Consider the following 12214-nt stretch of genomic DNA (forward strand, 5'->3'; position numbering starts at 1 on the left):
AAATTTGCCTTTATGGAATTAAACTGAACAAAACACAAGAAACTCGCCGTGAGATTCAGTGTCAGAAACTGAATTCTGCGTTTGAGTCATTTTTGATGTTTCCTTTGTTATTTTAAAAAAATGTATATAAAACTGCATCTTCATTTTCACCGAGCGGTATGATCTAGAGGTTTAGACTATTGCTTAGCGTTCGATCGGTTCGATTCCAGATCCATCTGCTCCGATCAAAAATTTTCTGTAGTTTCTTTGGATTAGGTACTTAGGCAAGTGCTTGGACAGTATTATTTCATAGATAATCTTTCTCTTAGCTCAGGGTAGGAGAAAGTGGAGGTGCGTGTCCAAACGGTCTTAGGACTGACGACCTTATGATGATGACGTATCTTTGTTCTGGTGTGTGTTCATTTCGTTTGTCTCATTTTTTTTACTCCAACCAACACGATTTCTAAAAGAAAGCTGAAGACGGCCTTGCGCCTTATCTTCTGACAGTCCGAAGCAAATACCCGATTCGATTTGTTACTAACTAACCGGAAATTAAATTTTCATATTTATAAGTGCACGTGAATTTGATACGTGTGATAAGCACGAATTATATTATTAGTCGATTCGATGGTTAAAATACGAACACGAGCAGTGCAAGCATGGACCTCGGTTCGACCGCGGTGATGGTGTAACCAGCACGTTCGGAGTAAGTAGGGTGGTATATCGTAGTAGGTACGGATGGTGGAAGGAAAATAGAGGATACGAACAAGGGCGTGAGTCCAGCGATCTGCGCCGCGGCGGCGATGACGGTGGTGGCGTAGCGACGCTGCGGGCGCGATGATGATCCGATGACACTCGCCGGTTCGGTTCGGTTCAGTCGCATCCGGATCGTCCGTCCGTTCGTTTGTTCGGTTTTTCAGAGACACGCGAAACGTCACGCGCTGGAAACGCCCACCATCGTCACCGTAACGCATTAACAACCGAACAATACAACGTAGCCGGCTGTGGAAATACGCGACGCGCCGTCGAATTTCGCGCTTCCTCGCATAATAATTTTAATTCTACCAAAGTTTCTTAAAGTTGATATTGTGAACTATTTACAACATATAATAATTCTGTTTCTTCATTTAAGACTGAGATAAGGATTTCGGGATTGTTTGGACAGATTTCAGTAAGTTTTGGTATCAATTCCCAATTAATTCATTAGCTGTATGTGTTTCCTACATAAATTATTACAGAGCACATCAAGATCCATATAAAAGATAAAAAATTATAACAAGATTCTCCAGCTTATTCAAGAACTTTTTGGTGCTTTTAGAGCATCATTTTTTTATACTAACAATGCTTATTATTAAGGGCATATGAAGTATGGCCTTAAATAATTTAAAAATTGATTAACGGAAAATTATTTTATCATCAATTTACATAAATTCAAAACACTCCTGTGAATCACAAATGGTCGGTTAAAAAAAAAAAAAAAATTTTTAGGTGAAAATTAGGCTTTCTAAAAATGAGAAAATTGGAACTGAATATCTCTCGTTTAAATTTTAGTTTTTCGACCTTATAGGCCATTTTTCTAGGAATTTGCTGCCCAAGGAAGTGAATTCCAATGATTCTGATCCTTAAATAGTCGTTGTTTAGGGTTCCTTATTAAAAGGGTTCGGTAACCGCCCATATATATGTTTTTCACATCCGCACATTTCTTGCATCTATCTCAAAAAAAAGTAATCTTTATTCTTTATGTCTATACAACTACCTGTATCTTTTCAAATCAATAACTATAACTTTTCATTTTCTTGTCAAGTTGTCATTTAATTTCGCGGATCAAAAAATTTAGAATAAATTACATAGGAAAGACGTTTTAATTCAGAACAAAAGAATAAAATAGTAGACCTTCAAAATGAGAAACTAAAGACTAATGATTTTGATTTCATCTCTCAAGTGTGTGTGTCAAAATTAACAAGGCGAAAGGCGAGGAATCTTCAACAAACGAGTTTTAAAACCATAATAATATTGTTCAGGTCCTTTTATTAAAAAAATTGAAACTCTCAGTACCTTTATCGGTCTATTCTTTAGCTGTCTTCTTCATTTACATTGTGTGTTCATCTTTCTCATAAAACTTAACGCCTTTGAGCCATTGCAATTTAGTTTTAGGACAGATATAGCAGATATAGTACGACTATCTCGTGCCATCATTAAATTTATGTACATACGTAATGTGTATCTCTGACAGCCCAAACTACTCGGCATTAAAGTTATTAGTAATTACAAGCCCTAGTGTTGATACTTGTTCTTACTGAGACTTAATAATATTCCTCGTTAAATCGTCCTGTACTACCCGTTTATTTTATGTTTGAAGTAATTCCTCAAATTCAGTTAAGTTTCACTACTATCATAACCATTATATTGTTGTAAAACCATATTTATGGTATTACTACCGAGATTTGTAAGACAATAAGATTTTAATAAATAAAGTTAAGATATTTTTAATTTTAATTGAATACTTTACGCTGATTTTAGTGTTTTGTTACTCCAAATAATAAAGTTTCCCCTTTTAGTTTCTAGGAAATCAAATTAATGCCATTAATAGAAAAATGTAATTTTTGTTTTGCGAGAAATTGTAAGTTTTATCACATCCTTCATCAGCATCAAAAGGTCGTCAGTCCTAAGACTGGTTGAACACGCTTCGCTCTTTAAAACTAGAACATCCCACATCCTTAATTATTTGGAAACAGTAATATAATCTAGGTCTACCTCTACTCCTCTTAACTCCTGTTTCTGCCTCCAACATGCCTTTGACTAGCTCTTCATGCCCAATATACCTCGCCTATTTCCTATTGACTCTAAGTCCTCTGTTCTGCTATTCTTTCTAAAACCTCTTCATTTCAAACCTTCTCTATTCACGAAAAAGTAAAACACTTAGGAACAACGTTAATGTTTATATTTCACAACAATACTAATAGTTGGGATCACAATTTTCTTCCTATTCTTGTTTACAAACCACTTTTCTGGTCTAAAAGCGATACAACCCAAATGATTTTCATCAACATACTGCGCCACCTAGTAGCAGATTACAAAAGTTTTGAATCTGAGCACGATTCAAATATTCTTTACGAGCAAAAAACATTTTAGAAATTACCACAACAGTTTTAAGCATTTTTTCTCATACTATTTTAACATTTTGTGTACGTTTTTTTTTTTTCAATAACTACCACTCGAACCGATTCATTTTGTAACATGATCGTAATAGTTTATGTGGGTAAGTAGAAGTGACAATTCGTGGATTCGTGGTCAGCAAAGGTTAGGAGTTAATGTATTTTTCGGGTTTTGTCCCGGAATTGGGAGCCGAGAACGCGACTCGTCCTAAATAAATATTATGAAAATCGAAAGGTTTCGTAAGTAATGTTTGTTTTCCCAACAAATTTTCGTCTGTGACCCGAACGGAAAGTGACACGAGAAATGTTTCGGAAAACCCAGAGAACAAAGACGTAAAAAACACATAAGGTTGGGAAGTTTATACAGGCCGCTCGAGGAACTTAGCTCTCATAGTGTCATTATCTTTTACGAAAGTTTCAGCTTGCAAAAAATTTAACGACAATGACTATTATAACAGGCACAAGACACTTTTCCCATTTTTGCAACATTTACGCAAATATGAAACATGATTAAAAGGTAAGTGTCATGACGAAAGTACAAAGATTCTCTACAGTGGGTTCACTTCTCAGCCACGCCTACCCAACCCTTTCCTGCTGACGCTTCGTCACTTCATCTACGGCTTTTCCGCTAAGCACGGACTGGGTTGTACAGAGTGTCATCGAGATGTCACAGCACAAATATCTTTTGCTTTTAAACACTTTAGTACAGCTATTAAACCGTCCTCGTATATAACAGTTCAGCAAACATAAAGTTAATGTATGAAGACCTGTAAAAATGTCAGTATTTTAGGCAGATTAAAGGTATGAACCTACTGTATAGATCTTTATACTAAGCCATGACTATCGACAACAGTGCCCACTATCGCAATTTGGATGAATCAATTGGACTGTCGTAGTAAGAAATAAGTAATTATAAGGGGTTGGTCACATACTTGCAATTTATTGTGCGGAATCGCTGCAGCGACTCGCGGCAGTTTGTATTTTATGCGAGGTGTAATATTAGCGGCGACGTTGTAACCGCGCTTGCAGGAATTTTGTCACGGCGAGCAGCGTTTGGGCCGCGGAATATGGCTCTGGCACAATCGATCTAATTCCTTGGTTTAATGAACACGTTCGTACTTGCGGCGATGGGCATTTTTTTAAATTTAGTGTTGTTTATGACATTATTTGAAATTTTATAATATAAGCATTTTAAATCCAACAGTTTAACTAGTTTTTAGATACTCTTAACATCAGTAATTTATTCAAATACTTATTCTTACTGTTGAATGCAAACAGTAACAGTGGTGTTGTAATTGGGATAAATTTTTCGAGAAATTACATTTAGAGTGCGAAACTATGTCAAGTATAGTATTTAGGGGATGAACCGAGTAACTTCTTTTTTGTTTTCGCCTTATTACTGGATACGATATGCACACAATTTTGTTTGCACTTCATTTTAGGGCGAAATCGTGATATAGCGTTGCAACAAGTATGTCGTCATTTCAAAGTAGTTACAGCGGTGTCACCGCGCGGCACAGTCGCAAGTCTGTCACCGGCCTTATTGTTACTCATTGATTAAGTTGAAATATATTATGGGTATTGGGATCCGTCAAATGGGAGGAGCCTAAAAACATGGCGCCGATTAGGGAAAATTTATCGTAGTTCCTATAGTGTATCGTGCAATTTCCAAGTTTTTAAATTACGATAAAATGGTAAGTATTGACACAATATGTGATTGGGCTGAGGAAAGGAAATTTCGTTGAAGGTGAGCGTGTTTTTAATGCCAATCACATTATAAAATTCGGAAATAACAAATCCGGAAGCTAGCCTTCAAATTTCGTCAAGTTTACTGCCTACTTTTTACAAACTTGGGATTTAAAAAGTGATTCACGTTAAATAATTGGTGAGGTGATTCTGGGTGATTTAAGCAATATCATATCAATGACTTGCACGTGCAAAGCCGATTTAAGAGAACGTTGCAAACACATTATTGCAACTTTGTTGTATTGCAGCAGGTAGGTTCTTAACCTCAAAATACTTATATCGTATCATTAGAATTGTGTTAAATCAATTACACAGGAATAAATAATTTCTCACTTTATAATTTTAGTATGATTCTAGTTTTAAATATTAAGGTTATGGCCGATGGTAAATACTTGCTGAAATATAATCATGTGCATTAAAATGACGTGAACAAATTTTTATTCCGGAATTCACTTCTTTGATACCTACTGCTTTCATCCAATGTTCTATTAGTTTAGTTTTTTCTCTAATTTTCCGAATATACTTTTTACATATATAAAACGGTTAGTTTTTATTGGAAAGTAGTTAATGTAGGTGAAGAGTGAAGATCTATGTCTGAAGTGGTATTGCAGCTTTTCACTGAACATATTAACTTTTTATTTGATTTAACTTTAGAAGAAAACTTCGTCGACTCCATCATCAAAAAAATTTTTACTTTTTTAACGTGTTTTATTATTTTAATAAACCATTTTACAATTTGCGTGCACAGTTCCTATGTAAATTTTTCCCTCATTCGAGTTATAAATTTTGCCACCAGATGGTGTTTGCCCATTTGACGGATCCCAATACTTATTAAACTTTCATATTAAAAAACTGAACTATCCAATACAGTTACCATCATACTAAAAGAATTATTACTACATGCGAAGTTACTATATACGAATTTTATCTATGTACTCTTCTTATGCATAAAGCCTTAGCATCATTTTTAGTTTCAAAAGAATTCTCAGTTTTATTTTGACATTACAGAATTTATACGTGTATACTTTCATAAATATATATATATACCTTCCTGTTACGTTGACGAAAACCGTACGTCACAATCTACTTCACATTCGAAGTCATCGTTCCGCAATGAAGTAAAGTTTACCGTCTGTGAAACAAGATCGCACCTCAGCTAATCGGAAAAGTGGAAACAATTCCCGTGCACAAAGTGCGACACGGCAGGACTTTAGGGAGAACATAATACGAATTTCGGTCCCTAGCTACTCAAAAATTTTCCTGCCTGTGTAGAACGTGTGGGATGTGTTAGGTAAGAAATTACCTCGGTGGAGATGTCAACCGAATAACCGAATTACATTTTCGATCATTCGATTAACTGCGAACGATATTTCCTCCACTCGGTCGGTTCGTGAAGTTTGGAAAGAGCTGAACGAATAAAAATCGATTATCGATTTCTAAACAGCAAAACTTACACGCCTTTTGTTGGAGTTAGGAGTTAGAGATAGCTTTAAACAAAATGGAAGCGGTATTGACAGAACAGTATTGTATGAAAATAAATAAAAGTAAAACAAAAATACTGGCATCCAAGGGAAGAAAAAGTAGGGAAAGAGCGAATATAAAGATAGGAGTCGAAAGATTAGAAGAAGTGGCTGATTTTAGGTATCTAGGAAGTCAGATAAGTCAGGACGGAAGGAGAAGTAGGGATATAGAGCAGAGGATAGCGCAGGGTCGAGTCGCCTTCAATAAAAAGAAGTCACTTCTATGCTCGCGAACGGTTAACTCAGAAATTCTAAAAAGATTGTCAAAGGGGTATGTTTGGAGAACGACGCTGTACGGGTGCAAAATATGGACAGTCGGCGCGGCGGAATGATGAGGATACCGCGGATAGAGAAGGTTAGAAATGAAGAGGCATTAGAAAGAACTGGAGAACAGATGATTCTATTGAAGTCAATAAGAAATAAGCGAGATAGGTTAGTGGGACACCGTCTCAGGCATGAAGGTCTAGTCAGAGACTTGTTAGAGGCAGAAACGGGAGCTAGGAGAGGTAGAGGTAGACCTAGGTTAAATTACTGTTTGCAAATAGCTCGGGGTCGAATTGCCTTCAATAAAAAGTCGTCACTTTTACGCTCGCAAACGGTTAATTTAGAAATTCGAAAAATATTGTTTGAAGTGCGGCGCTGTACGGGTGCGAAACATGGACGGTAGACACGGAGGAATAGAAAAGGTTACAAGCGTTCGAAATGTGGTGTTACCGGCAAATGATGAGAATACCGTTGATAGAGAGGGTTAGAAATGAAGAGGTATTAGAAAGAACTGGAGAACAGATGATTCTATTGAAGTCAATAAAAAATAGGCGACATAGGTTGGAGGTCTAGTCAGAGACGTATTAGAGCCAGAAACAGGAGTTAAGAGGAGTAGAGGTAGACCTAGATTAGATTACTGTTCGCAAATAGTTAAATAGTTAAGGATGTGGCACGTTTTAGTTTTAGGGAAATGCGAAGATTAGCTCAGGAAAGGAAGTAGAGGTGCGTATCCAACCTGTCTTAGAACTGACGATGTTATGATGATGTTGGATATTCGGTTGACTTCCGTTTTTTTTTGTAAAAGTTAATTATTTAATACAGCGATGAAATTAATATACATATATACATATAAAGTTTTCGCAAAACTTTGTTAATTTGAAACTTTCAAACTTGCTTACATAACACCTCTCTCACCCCCATTAATTATAGGTATATGAATAAGTATGTGTAAACTGGTTATTTCTCAAACACTGAAAGAATCTAAAAGCCGACTTAAAACGCTATTATATAATAAAGCAATTGTTTTAGTATTGATAATGTTTTGAAAAAAAGTAGTTTCTTTGTGATTTGCATCACCGTTTTTGGATTTTAACTTATATCATACGTTCCACCTTATTTGCAAGTATGAAAGGCAATACGTGCCGTATGTCGATGAATAATAGATTCTACGCAATCTTATAAAAATGCGATGATGTTAATAGATCGAACGGTTTCCGGACAGCTTGCTGAGTATTAAAATTCTTTCTTTTGAAACGTAAAACGAATGGCAAAAGCCAGACGAGTCGGATAATAAATATGGTCTTGGCAAATTCAGAAAGGTTTATGTTTGTTTCCACGATAAAGTCCCGGAAAACCCACAGGAACGAGGACGAAACAATGGTTCCCTATAGCGGATGTTTATTTTGCAATTCTCTTGAAGAAAACTCATTTATTCGTTGAAAGCGTTTTTCTTTTTTTGTTTTCTACGTTTCCGCAATTTTTTACTGTCACGTGTAGGTACTTGCTCTTTCGAAAATGTTGCAAAATTAGAAAGATAAAGACGAAGAATCAACATAAAAGAACGTAACAGTTACAAAATAGTTCGAAAAAAGTACAACGAATTAATTAAAATTTTTATTTTGGAAAAACTATATTAGATACTAAAGCTATAATTGGACGTTATAGAAATTATTATCTTTCTTTATAGGTATCTTGATTAGAAATCGAAATCGAAATCTTTCGTTTCAGTAATGTGTGAGGAACAAAGAGTAAAAAAGATTGTTTTTGGCATGCAGATTGGGATATCGTATTCGACGTCAAACCCTAACATAAAATTCAAGCACCCTGTCTCCAATTTCATGTAAGGAGCTCTTACCGATTTACGATTTCTGTAAGGACAGCATGAGGTTCGTAACCTACATTTCTATCATAAAATGGCGCTTCGAGGTCTAGTAGTTCTCTCGCGTTCCTATTATGAAACTAATATTTTTATACATAAGATGAGCATTTGTATTCCTGTGTAGATATTACGTTCATACAGACACATTTTTCGAAGCAGCTTCGATATTAACGCTTGGTGGCTGTGATCTAACATGAGCTATCTATCCAATATTTTGCCCAACTACTTTATGTAGTATCTTCAATGAGTGTGAAGTAGAGTCTTTAGCTGTAGCCGGCAGTTGCGATCATCTTTGGACTCATGGTGGTAACAGTCTTCCACTGACCGAGTGATATGCCTAGAGATTTAGCTAAGCTTTTGGGTGTTTCATTCCCACCAATTACTAATGGTGGTAGGTGGGCGGTCCTTCCGGACCACGCCGGAAGGTAGGGCGGAAGGCCAGGAATTGTGGGAATGAGCGGATGGTGATTCGGGTGAGAAAGATGAGATAGACGAAATGAAGACAGAAGTGAATGAAAGATTATCTGTGGAATATTACTGCTCCAGCATTTGCGTAAGTGATCTAAGAAAACCACAGAAAAAGTAGGACCAAGGCAGACGGACTCGGAATCGAACCAGCTTCCTCTCGAATGCTCTAGGCCATGCCTCTCGGTTTAGAGGTTTGTACCATTGTTTAGCATTCGGGGGAAACCAGTTAGATTTCGGGTCCAATTGGCCTGGCCCAAGTTCTTCTGTAGCTTTCTTGAATCATATAGGCAAATGTTGGAGCAGTAACGTTCCACAGATTATCTTCCACACTCTCTTCTGTCTTTATTTTGTCTCACCCCAATCACCATCCATCTATTCCCACGATTCCTAAAAGGAGGCGTAGTCCAGAGAGACTTTCCACCCACCAGCGTAAGTAACTGGTAGGAATGAAGCACCCAAAAGTTTTTTTCCATAACGAAGAAGTCTACGTCTATGCCATGTTCCCTAGGGATGCCCGGCCCGGAGGAACGATAGATGAACTGTTCCAACCATGAAGACTATTGATAAGGAGTCCAATCTTCCATGTGATGACTTTGTTGCATAAAATGAGTTATGGGCATAAAAAAAAAGAACTAAAGGCGAGTAGATCACATTTACAGAGAAAGCACGGGTATACGTATTATTGAAATTCAGCGAATTATGCAGAGAATAGAATGTTGTAACCAAGAAAAAAAATGTTGAGTGTATAGCAAAGATAGAAAAACTTATGTGAAAACTATTCCTGTGGTGAAAGAGGTAAAGAAAATTTAAAAAAATGGTAGAGAGCTGTGTAATCGCTACGAATTCAGAGACGACACTTGACACATGTTTAACACCATTTAGCATTTTAAAAATCCATGTGTTACAGAGAAATCGGGTGCCATTTGGAAAGACAGAATGTAGACAATGAAATGAAACGTATATAGAATATATCGGGTTGTTCGGAAAGTCATTTCGTTTTTTGCCGACAAAGGATTTAATTGTATTCTTTTGCACCCAACTTCACATTTAAGCCGTATAATTTTTATATGCTTTGAGAGCTCATATAGCAAGGCTTGTGTGTGAAAAATTCCAATTAATTCTGCGCAGTAGTTTTTGGTTGGTGCCCTTTTAAATATAGAGAGCGATAAGCAGCATTTACTGTTTTACTACATGTTTTACTACAGAAAGGGTAAAAATGCTGTTCAAGCCAGAAAGAAATTGACTGATGTGTATGGAGAAGGTGTGTTGACAGTACGCCAGTGCCAGAACTGGTTCGCTAAATTTCGATCCGGCAATTTTGATGTCGAAGATGCACCACGTTCGGGAAGGCCGGTTGAAGCTGATAAAGACGCGATAAAGGCATTAGTTGATGTGAACCGGCGAATAACAACACGTGAGATCGGATTGAGGTTAAATTTATCAAATTCAACAGTTTATGACCACTTGAAAGGCCTGGGATTATCCTCGAAGCTCGATGTATGGGTTCCCCATGTTCTCACAGAGAGAAATCTGTGTCGCCGCATTGACGTCTGCGATTCGCTTCTCAAACGTCACGAAAATGATCCGTTTTTGAAGCGCATCATCACTGGGGACGAAAAATGGGTTGTATACAACAACGTCAAACGCAAGAGGTCATGGAGCAAAAAAGATGAACCGGCTCAAACCATTTCCAAAGCCGATATTCACCAAAAAAAGGTGATGCTGTCTGTTTGGTGGGATTTTAAAGGAATCGTTTTTTTTGAGCTTTTACCGGATAACACAACGATTAATTCGGAAGTCTACTGTCATCAGCTGGACAAACTGAATGATGCACTTCAACAGAAAAGGTCAGAACTAATCAACAGGAAAGGTGTAGTGTTTCACCAAGACAACGCGAGACCTCACACAAGTTTGGTCACTCGCCAAAAGCTTTTACAGCTTGAATGGGATACAATGCTACACCCACCATATTCTCCAGACCTGGCACCATCGGATTATTATTTGTTCCGGTCACTCCAAAATTTTTTAGACGGTAAAACCTTCACCTCAAATGAGGAGGTCAAAAACCTCCTCGATCAGTTTTTTGCCAGCAAAGACCAAAAATTTTATGAGCGTGGAATTATGCTACTACCAGAAAGATGGCAAAAGGTGTTGGACCAGAACGGTCAATATATAATTTAATAAAGTATTTGTTTATTATACGAAAACTGTCTTTCATTTCCACAAAAAAAAACGAAATGGCTTTCCGAACAACCCTATAATTACTGGTGAAAGAGACTGAATAAACCAATATTTTTCAAATCAACTTCTTGACCTTCAATTGAAAGCAATCGCAACGCTGTCTACTGTCTTATTAAATTTTTGACACAACTTTTAATATCTATGGTCTTCATAGTTCTGTGTCCTCATGGTCATTGAAGGTGAAAAGTCGGTTTTACACAACGATCATCAGATCCGGGTTAAAATAATAAACCATAAGAAAATCAAAACATAAAATTTGAACACTTTCTTTAAATTTGAATTGAAATGTAACGATTGTTTGACATATCTAAAACTTAATGACAATAATCCTACTGATGCTTCAGGAGCTCGTTACCTTCCTCTTTCTATATTCCAATATGCACCCTTTCCGCTGATATTATCCCAAACACATAATCTCAAAAGTTCAAATTTAAAATTTTAGAGTCTATATTCATTTTTAGATTGTCGATAATAAAATTATATTATTGTCACGTAAATTTTCAATCAGATGTTGTCATTTGGCGTTTGACAGATGTTAATTAATTTTATAAATCTAAAAATTAATCGACTTACAATTATGCATAAAACATTAATTTTAATGTCAACTAATCAAATGGGCGTTATATTTGTAAATACTAATTTTCCTCTGCACGTCCTGGTCATTGGCCTTTTTTTTTTTTTGATTTGGAGGATTCGCATTCGCACTTCAATATTCGAAAAAATTACCTATTGTCTGCTCTGTCCGTTCTTGCAATTTCATGATGGAACCGAAGCCGAGATCACCGAAACGTAGCGTGTTTCGTGAATTTCGATGTTTGAAATCGTTGAAATGTGGACGAGCAGCGTCGGTCGTCGGATCAATTTTGAAAAATTACGCGCTTCGAACAAAAAAGAGCCTACATTGCCAGTACAAAACAATTTTCATGAAATTGCAAGAACAAGTACCTGCCTTTGCATATATA

General features: G+C 36.6%; 1 protein-coding gene across 1 annotated transcript in view; it reads left to right on the forward strand.

The window, feature by feature from the left end:
* Nucleotides 1–874: 874 nt before the first annotated feature.
* Nucleotides 875–12214, forward strand: part of LOC108735094 — an 89779-nt gene continuing 78439 nt past the window's right edge. Inside the window, exon 1 of the mRNA XM_025979259.1 lies at nt 875–1150. The gene's annotated coding sequence lies outside the window, so the exon portion shown is untranslated. The remainder of the gene's footprint in view (nt 1151–12214) is intronic.

The sequence above is a fragment of the Agrilus planipennis genome, unplaced genomic scaffold (genome assembly GCF_000699045.2).
Source record: "Agrilus planipennis isolate EAB-ADULT unplaced genomic scaffold, Apla_2.0 scaffold20, whole genome shotgun sequence".
Taxonomy (NCBI): Eukaryota; Metazoa; Arthropoda; class Insecta; order Coleoptera; family Buprestidae; genus Agrilus; species Agrilus planipennis.